Source organism: Sprattus sprattus (assembly GCF_963457725.1).
Source record: "Sprattus sprattus genome assembly, chromosome: 4".
Taxonomy (NCBI): domain Eukaryota; kingdom Metazoa; phylum Chordata; class Actinopteri; order Clupeiformes; family Clupeidae; genus Sprattus; species Sprattus sprattus.
In genome coordinates this window covers 40,381,941-40,391,940 of record NC_137923.1, presented here as the reverse complement: position 1 = coordinate 40,391,940, position 10,000 = coordinate 40,381,941, and the positions used below count along the sequence as shown (strand labels likewise).

Here is a 10,000-nt window from a genome sequence, read left to right as displayed (position 1 = left end):
AAACTTTGCCCTACTCAGAAAGTCAAGTGCTTCTAGAGTGTTCCGAGTCAAGGACTCAGATTTTCAGCTATAAACCCGACTATCACAGCTGACAGTAAAAACAAGCTCTGGCCAGTCCTACAATGTACCAGACACCTCTGCTAATCTCAGCTGATTTTTATCGGTAACATATATCTGATACAATGATCCCACACTAACCACTGTATGTCTCAATTTGGGGGCCACTCATGTCACCTTTGAGGTGAGGAACCGGTTTAAATTCTTAAAAAAATTAAACTAAACCCCTCAGTCTGACAAATATTAATTTAAGTTTCATGTTCATGTAAGTACTAAGTCTTCTCACTTTGAAAATGTATGTTTATGACCTGTGGTGTAACATCAAGGAGTTACAATTTAGTCCAGATTTATGGCACACATTCATGCATAGGTTTTTTAAATATTAGAAAATCAAATACCGCCATCTTAACTAAATCATCTGAAGTAGAAAGATGTTGCCATGAGTCCTATGCTTGAGTCCTGTATCCTATGCTTGTCCTATGTTGGAATACCACTGTGAAGCAGAAAGACTCTTTGACCAATAGATCTCTGTGCAGGTTAACACTGTCCCAAGTTTACTGCAAAGAAATATGAAGTTCTTCAGCAGTCTGCAATGCGCACCTGTTTTCTGCCCAGGATATTGGACAGACGGTTGAGGCTTAGATGAAAGACTCCACTATACAAGAGCAGAAAAAGAAAGAGGAAAGTGTACTTACCTTCCGTTGCCTTCGCAGTAGAAAATAACTCTGTCTCTCTCTCTCTTTCTCTCTCTCACTCTCCTGTTGCTGTAAATCCAATGGCAAAAAACTCTCTCCAATCTAGCTGTTTTGCCTATGTCAAAAACAACACAACACACACACACACGCAGGTAGAGGGCTTCAGGTTTCAGACTCAATCGTGTTCACTTTCTCTCTCTCTCTCTCTTTCTTTCCCCCTCCACTGCCTGTGAGTCACTTACGCTCTGCTGTCTGACAAGCCTACTGCCAGCTCTATATAGAGCCAGGAGAACGGACAATCCCTCCTCCCCAACCCCTCCTCTCTCTCTCTTACTCGCTCTCTCTCTCTCTTCCACTCTCTCCCTCTCTCTCATAGTCAGACTCGCTCCCACTCTTACTGTAACTTCCCCCCCAACTATTTTACTTCTCTTACTTTCTCTTTTCCCCTCTTTTTCTCTCTCATTATATCTCTCTTTTTTTCCCTTTTCACAAACGCACTCTCCCACTTTTCCCATAACTTCTCTCCCAACAATTTGCCCACCTTCCCCTCCTCCCCTCATTTTCCCTCACAGGGGACTTTCTCAGGTGGATCCTTAAATGGCTCTCCCATCAGATTTGCAGGGCAGGAATGCAGCCCAGGCGGCAGCAGCGGAATAATCTCACACCACACTCATGCTCTCAGTCCTCTCGGCCATCTTGAGCCCCCCCCCCCCTTCTTCCACTTCCAGCATTCTGCCATTTCTCTTGTGAGGGAGGAAGAGAAAAGGCTCAAAGGTGTCTAGCCCCGGTGTTTGCTTTTCCCGCTCTCCGCTCTGTTTCCGCTGGTGACACTCAGTTAGCCGTGTGACACTCAGTTAGCCGCGTGACCATGATAGAGAGACAGAGGGAAAGAGAGAGAGAGAGAGAGAGAGAGAGAGAGAGAGAGAGAGAGAGAGAGAGAGAGAGAGAGAGTGAGGGAGGGTGGCTGACTTGTCCACACACTTGTTCTCTCCACAACAGCTGCCTGGTCAGCCTCTCCTCCCTGTGATCAGTCAGACAACTGCATTCCAGCCCCCCTCCAGCCCGGCTCCAAACACAGGCCTCAATCAGGCCACTTCTCCTGACCCGTGGTTCAGGACAGCAAGTCCAAGCAGCTCACTTGGTCTGCTTCTAATGTGTGAAGTAATGTATCGCCATTATACAGAAGAAAGTGTTAATTACCAAGAGGTCATATTATCGTCCATTTAAAGTGAAATTCAGAAGGTTTAGATGGTTCAAGTAATTTGTTGGTAAGGTTAGATTTAAAGGCAGAATTGAAATATGCTGCGTTGAACTCACTGCTAATAATCCTGTATTATTTTTTTGACTGGCAGCTTTAATATGAGATGTGTTAGGTGAGTATTCCGAGGGATTTTCTTCCTAAATGGCCATTTTTAATTACTGTAATTTGGAGCAGCATAATACATCCAGTCTGAGCGGTGAGTGTTTTCAAGCAGGCTATGCAACGATATTGTCTGCTGCTTTATTGCCAGACAGAGACTGTGGTCCTCAGACACCATTGCCCAGCCAACACCCCCACCACCACCAACACCACCATCACCCTTATCCCGCTCCCCTGGGTTACGATTAAAGAGCAGATGATCAATAATTCACTCTGTGAGGAGGAGAGTGTATGGGGATGATGGTGGTGGCGGTGGGGGGGATACAACATGGGTCCACTCACATTTGAAAGGACAAAATTAAAACACACACACATTACCCTACCCCCAACACACACACACACACACACACACACACACACACACACACACACACACACAAAAACACACACACACAAAGACACACACACACAAAGACACACACACTCACAAACAAAAAACTTGTGTACATGCGTGTGTTGTCATGTACGTGTAAAAGGGTTTTATATACATTCTTTGCTCAAAGGCATGACCGTACAACAAGTGTATTGCACAACCTCTGTCTTTTCTGTGCATTCAAAAATGCCTGACAATAAATACCTATAGCTGCTTATTAAACACTGCGCTTTTGTCATGTTGTTCTGGAATTCTTCCAAAGTTAGGTGATGTCTTATACTCATGAAGTTTCATGAATGTTATCGAAGCACAGGTCTGGGCAACATCTATTTTCCATGCTGTAATGTTTATTTCCAGCGCCTTCTACTTGCTCCTAACAGTGTCTACAGATCAACCCTAGCGTACATGCATACCAACGCCTTCCCAGTGGCTGCCTTACACAATAATTTACCTTCTGATTTCATTGCTGTACAAGCATCGTCACAGTTGCAGGGGTGCGTGTGTCAACTTACACAGCTGTCACTTAGGTCAAGCGTTTCTTCTGGTTTGGTATAGTTTCTCTTTTTCTCACACCTGAAGAAAGCTGAATCTTTCTGGGCATATGCCGGTGTTCAAATGTGAACATACTGTGGAAACCTAAAGACAAAAGAATTGTTAATGTGTTCTATTGTATGCTCTGTATACAAAAAAATCTAAGTGATATATATATAAAAAAATAATTGTTAATAAGATGTGTTCTGTATCTGACTCCCCTCCCACATACACATACTGTGTATACACATCCCACAAAAAAGGGGGATATTTATGAAAGTCATGGCATCAACAAAAGGGGTTGCAGTCAGGGTTTTATGGTCGGGAAGTAACATATACTGATTCAGTTAGTACCTCGTGTTACAACACTTGGCCCAAATGTTTTTTAGAGAATTTTGCTCACGAATATACTCTGTGTATGCTTTTCTTTTAATCTAAATTCAATATATTTTTTCATGTACATCATAAACATGTCACATCTCTGTGTGTACTGTTTATACTGTTTTGTACTGTGTTGTACTGTTTTAGAATAACTAAGTTATTACTGTAATGCATATCTTCCAGCATAAATTCCACCTGTGTGCTCACCACTCCTCATCATTCCTCACCATTCCTTGCCATTCCTCTGCTGAAGTGTTTCAATCATATCAGTGAAGCATGGACCTCGCTCTGAGTCAGCGTACGCCACTTCCTTACCGTAAAGCCACAGACATGCGATTGTAACCACATGTGTGGGCTGAGGCCTGACCCCTCTGAGCCCCAACAAGTGCCCCGGTAATTAGCCCTGAATCAGAGAGGTGGGTGATTAGGTCATGTTGAGTGATTCACTGAACACACACGCTGAGATTCATATTGAGCCTGTGAATCAGAGCACGTGCAACCGACAACGGTCAGTGTATAGATTTCGTAAGCTCACAATTTGGCGCCTGTGTGTAAGGACAATGTGTGTGTGTGTGTCTGTGTGATTGTGTGGGAGGTAATGAGAGAGGCTTAATGACTCAACAGTCAGCGAGACCCCTCCAGATGTGAACTGTCACTGACTGACCCTAATGCCTCACCAGAACAGGAGAAGGAACCACGGAAAAGGGGAACCGTGATGAGACAGTTCCTGAAAATAAGAGTTCATCATGAAATCGCGCTACAGATGGCAGCATTTCAGAGGGTCGTCACACCTTTGGTGATAAACTGACAGATAGACAGACAGATCAATGTGACAAGAAAGACAGTGGGGAAGGAGGTAGGGCGGAGGAAGAGGAAGAGAGAGTATGTGTGTGAGAGAGAAAGAAAGAAAAAAGAAAGAAAGAAAGTACATAGAGAGAGAGAGGGACTATAAGACTGCTCCTGGTTGTGGTTGAGAGATTAAAAAAGAGGAAAACAGAGCCAGAGAACAAAAAGGTGTAACAGATGGATGTAGAGAGCAAGAGAAACAGAGAGAGTGAGAGAGAAACAGAGAGAGTGAGAGAGAAACAGAGAGAGGTAGCGTAAGACAGGGAGTGAAAAAAAGAGAGAGAGAGAGCGAAAGAAAGATAGAAACGGAGAGCGAGGGAGTGAGTGAAAGAGGAGAAACAGAGAGAGAGGGAGTGAGAGAGAGAAACAGAGAGAGAGTGAGATAGAGAGAGAGAGGGGAAAAGTGTAAGCAAGAGCAGAACATCAGAGGGGTCAGTGAGGGCCAGGCCCCGCGTCCCTGGAGCTGAGAGGGAGATTAAAGGAGAAGCGTGGGCCACGCGAGAGACACGCCGGCCCCTTCCAGAACAATCTGGCCCTTTCAGTCCGGCAGGCCGCTCCTCACCAGGGCTCCTCTCATGGGGGGCCGCGTCATGGGGACCAGATGCACGGGGCCCGGCCCGGCCCAAACACCGCAACCAGCTCCCCCCAGTCTCCTGTGGAGATAACAGAGATGGTATGTGTGTGTGTGTGTGTGTGTGTGTGTGTGTGTGTCTGTGTGTGTGTGTATGTTTGTGAGAGAGAGAGAATGAGCCAAACACCACAAGTTCAACAGTACACCATTCTTGTAATTCAGTTCCACAAAAATAACAGGTGGCTGGTTTAATTTTTTCCTTTTTAATGTTCTTCTTCTTCAGAAGACTAAAAAAGAAGAAGATTACTGTTAGAGGACATTTTTTTGGGAAAAAATTATTATTTCTCAGAGTTGGGGAACATTGTCAGAGCTAAAGGAAGCAAGTTTTTCTTCCGGGACAACGTTGTACTTTGCCTGGCTGAGGTTTGTAAAAGACCATAAGGATTGAAAAAAGCGGACTGGAGGGTCTTCTAGTTCGTCTTCTCTGATGAGTCCGATTTCACAGTAGGTGCAAGACTCTCTGGCTTGTAGGCCTCTCCAGGTCTCCGTCTAACCATCAGACGACCATGTGTTGGGCAAAGCTGAAAATTGGACTCATCAGAGAAGACGAACTAGAAGAACCTCCAGTCCGCTTTTTCAATCCTTATGGTCTTTTACAAACCTCAGCCAGGCAAAGTACAACGTTGTCCCGGAAGAAAAACTTGCTTCCTTTTGCTCTGACAATGTTCCCCAACTCTGAGAAGGGTTTTTTCCAGCAGGGCAATGCTCCATGCCACACAGCCAGGCCAGTAAAGGTGTGGATGGAGTACCACCAGATCAGGACCCTGTCATGGCCAGCCCAATTTCGAGACCTGAATCCCATAAAAAACCTCTGAAATGTGATCAAGAGGAAGATGGATGGCCACAAGCCATGAAAAGAAGCCGAGCTGCTTGAATTCTTGCGCCAGGAGTAGCATAAAGTCACCCAACGGCAATGTGAAAGACTGGTGGAGAGCATGCCAAGACACATGAAAGTTGTGACTTTAAATCAAGGTTATTCCACCAAATATTGATTTCTGAACTCTTCCTAAGTGTAAGCATTAGTATTGTGTAGTTTAAAAATGAATATGAGCTTGTTTTCTTTGCATTATTCGAGATCTGAAGACACTGCATCAATTTTGCTATTTTGACCAATTGTCATTTTTCTGCAAATAAATGATCTAAATGACAATATTTTTATTTGAAATTTGGTAGGAATGTTGCCAGTAGGTTATAGAATAAAACTAAAATGTACATTTTACTTTAACACATACCAATAAATAGTAAAACCAGAGAAACTGATAATTTTGAAGTGGTCTCTTAATTTTTTCCGCGGCTGTATATACACACACACACACGTATACTATTTGAGTACTTTTTCCAAATCTACCACTCCCATCATAGGCCAGTATTTGCCAAGTTCATGCATTTTATCACTAACATCAACACTTATATTTTTTATTTGACTAATGATGACCTTCGTCAAGGAGGTTATGTTTTCAGTGCAGTTTGTTTGTTGGAAAAACAACCAGCTCAATTTTCATGAAGGGTGACCAAGAAATGACCCATGACATTTTGGTGCAGTTCCGAATCTCAGAGCGAAACCACACATTTAGTTTCACTTTAATTACAGTGCATGAAATGCCCTGTATTGTTATTCCTAGGCTTCTTCTTCTTATTCTTGTTACCTTTTTCTGCGATTAATTCAGCCCGAACCGCTTAACGTAGAAACTTCATTCAAACTTTGTCGCGTAGGTCTTGTAAACGACACTTATGCTATGTATTTTTCACTTTTCTAAACTTTATACTTTTTAAGATATTAAAGAAAAACGAATATAAATTTCTCCCATTGACTTACATTGGGCCATTATGACATCATAATAGGGTCTTTAAACTGGCTTGCACCTGTGCTTTACTGACAGCTGCGCCAATTCAAAGGAACCGCTTCTCTCTCTGTCCCTCTCAATTTAACTGTAACTAGGAACATTAAGACACCATCCATTCTCAATTTTTTTTTCTCTCCATCTCTCCATCTTTCTCTCTCAGTCTACTTTCTCTCACACTCAATCTATCTTCTTCACTCCATTTTTATCTCCTTTTTTCAATATTTTCACTCTCTTTTTCTCTTTCACTCTTCTTTCCTTCTTCCACTCTTCTTTCCTTCTTTCACTTTTCTTTCCTTTCTTCACTCTCCTTTCTTCTTTCCTTCTTTCACTCTTCTTTCCTTTTCTTCTTTCCTTCTTCAACTATTATTTCCTTCTTTCACTCTTCTTTCCTTTCTTCACTCTTCTTTCTTTTCTTCTTTCCTTCTTTCACTCTTCTTTCCTTCATCCTCTCTTCTCTCCTTTCTTCACTCTTCTATCCTTTCTTCTTTCCTTCTTCCACTCTTCTTTCCTTCTTTCACTCTTCTTTCTTTTCTTCTTCCTTTCCTAACTTTTGCATTTCATGCACTGGTATTTCCTTCAGGAAATGCATTTTCTAGTTAGTGTGCTTGCCCGAAGGGAAGCACAGTATTGTTATCGTCAAGTTTTCTTTATTTATTTATTTATTCTCCCCGTTTTTCTTGCAGCTAACTCCTCCTCGCCCGTTTGAGCTAGAGACGCCATTCAAACACCAAAACGTCCGGCCCGATCCGGTGCAGGTTGCTATGACTTTTCGTGGCGATACTCTTTGCCACTCCTTTTTTATCCCTCTTTTTCATCCCCTTTTTCTCTCATTGACTAACATGGGGAAGGTTGAGCCATTGTGACGTCACGCACTCTAGCCAACTGACATTAGATCAGTTGACATAGGAGAAGCTCTCTTAAATGCCAGAAGTGGTTAGATAGAGAGTGCAAAATATTAAAACGAATGTAGTGGCAACAGTTTCAGGTACAGTTTATACACCCGCTCTAACAGTGTTAACCAGTATGTGAGTAACGTGGGTTTTATTAAGGCATAGCGTGTGTAATGTGTAGCTATTTCATTCCGTTTGTTAACCTTTCCGGCTGTCTGTATACCAGCAGCAGAGCGGAGCATTTCACTCCCCTGCAATCTCGGAATGAAATAGCTACACAATACACACGCTATGCTTTCATAAAATTCACGTTTTACGAGACACCAACAGAGGCACAACCGACAAGTCTTACCATTGAAGATCTTTGACGTTCGGTCTGAAACTTCATCCAGCCATCCAGGTTAATCCAAGTTGTTATGGAGAACGACAGTTGCATCAATCATATTTCATTAAAACTTCACACTTCTTACATTGGACATATCCACCAGCCTAATTAGAATCTGCATTGTCTACTGAGCAGAAAATTCTCCATACATTAGATTTCCCTTCGTTTAGTATCATTTTAAACTTTCCAGATGACTGTATTGCCCTCGCTCGTCAAGTGATACGTGTCCAGAAACAAGGCTCCTTTGACTGGATAGCCAGAGCTAGCATAACTGCCATTGAAATCCAATGGTAATGCTACCTAGCTAGGTATGCAAATTGTCGGTATCCATCGTTAACTCGTTAATCGTTAACCATCATGTCACTGGCTTTAATTTAAGAATGGCATGTTAGTAGTACATTTAGTAGTACATTTAATATCAGTACACTTGATTCATTACTGCTGATGTGTTACTTATATATGTTACTTATTAGCAGCTAGCTACCTAGCTAGCCACTGTGTTCCGATGTGTTTTCAGTTAGCGTTAGCGGCAAGCTAATAGTTGAGTTGAGCTTCAGTTAAGACGCTGCGTACCGTACTTCATCATCACATTCGATTATTTATTACAAACAAATTCGAATTCAGCTGTAGGCATGAGATCTGTATCTTGGAGACTAATTGCATCCACAATGTAAGTACTGCAAGCTAGACTACTATGCAGTTGACACAACACAGGAGGTCCCTGGGCCTGAGAAGGGAAGGGAATGAGTTTAATGTGGCTATAATATGGAATTTTAAATGTGCCTAAAACTAGACTAAATTGTAATGAGTTTTCGAAAACTAGACTGAAACTAAGAAGGATAACTATGACTAAATGTGACTAAAACTAATATGCATTTTTGTCTTAAGACTGAATCTAAAAATAGCTGCCAAAATGAACACTGAGATAGGGGACCCCTTAATCTGCAATTCATGGTTGCTAGCTCTAATCAGATGTACTACCTAGGCTTATAAGAGAAGACTAACTTTGTATGGCAACGAACACCAATAACTAGAACTAATTTGACAGACTATAAACCAATGTGATACACGTGCTCTCTATCTATACAGTAAAAGTGTTGCTTACGTTTGATACTACACCTACAGACTAACTCTAACTGCATTAAGTCTAACATATAGGCCTATCTTACAATAAACTTTAAGTAAAGCTGCCTATGTAACCGCATTCATTCTAATATTGTTGCAGAGATGTTTCCTTTTACCAAGATAGCAATTTCAACAATTCACTTAGCTCAGTAAGTCAGTATAACGAAACTCTGAGATACCCTCATATGTCTAAACGTCAGTGGAGCCAAAATATAATGGTTGAGCTTGGTTGCTTGCTAAAATATATTGGAAGAAGGCCACACTACACTGATTGAGTAGATGTAAATACATGTTAATTCATAGGCACTTGTTCTCTCTGTCACAGAGCAAGCACACTCTCGCAGTTCGTTCACGAAACGCATTCTAGTTTATTACAGTGCATGAAATGCCCTGTATTGTTATTCCTAGGCTTCTTCTTCTTATTACAGTGCATGAAATGCCCTGTATTGTTATTCCTAGGCTTCTTCTTCTTCTTCTTCTTCTTCTTCTTCTTCTTCTTCTTATTCTTGTTACCTTTTTCTGCGATTAATTCAGCCCGAACCACTTAACGTAGAAACTTCATTCAAACTTTGTCGCGTAGGTCTTGTAAACGACACTTATGCTATGTATTTTTCACTTTTCTAAACTTTATACTTTTTAAGATATTAAAGAAAAACGAATATAAATTTCTCCCATTGACTTACATTGGGCCATTATGACATCATAATAGGGTCTTTAAACTGGCTTGCACCTGTGCTTTACTCTGCCGTGCTAAGGCAAAAGACCGTAACTTCAAGTTTGGTCAAAAATGAGTTTTTGACGTATTTGTAAAATATCAGCAGT

General features: G+C 41.7%; 1 protein-coding gene across 1 annotated transcript in view; it reads right to left on the bottom strand.

The window, feature by feature from the left end:
• tinagl1 (tubulointerstitial nephritis antigen-like 1) overlaps positions 1-936 on the bottom strand; it is a 29,982-nt gene extending 29,046 nt beyond the window's left edge. The window contains exon 1 of the mRNA XM_080837740.1: positions 753-936. The gene's annotated coding sequence lies outside the window, so the exon portion shown is untranslated. The remainder of the gene's footprint in view (positions 1-752) is intronic.
• Between the last annotated feature and the right edge of the window lie 9,064 nt (positions 937-10,000).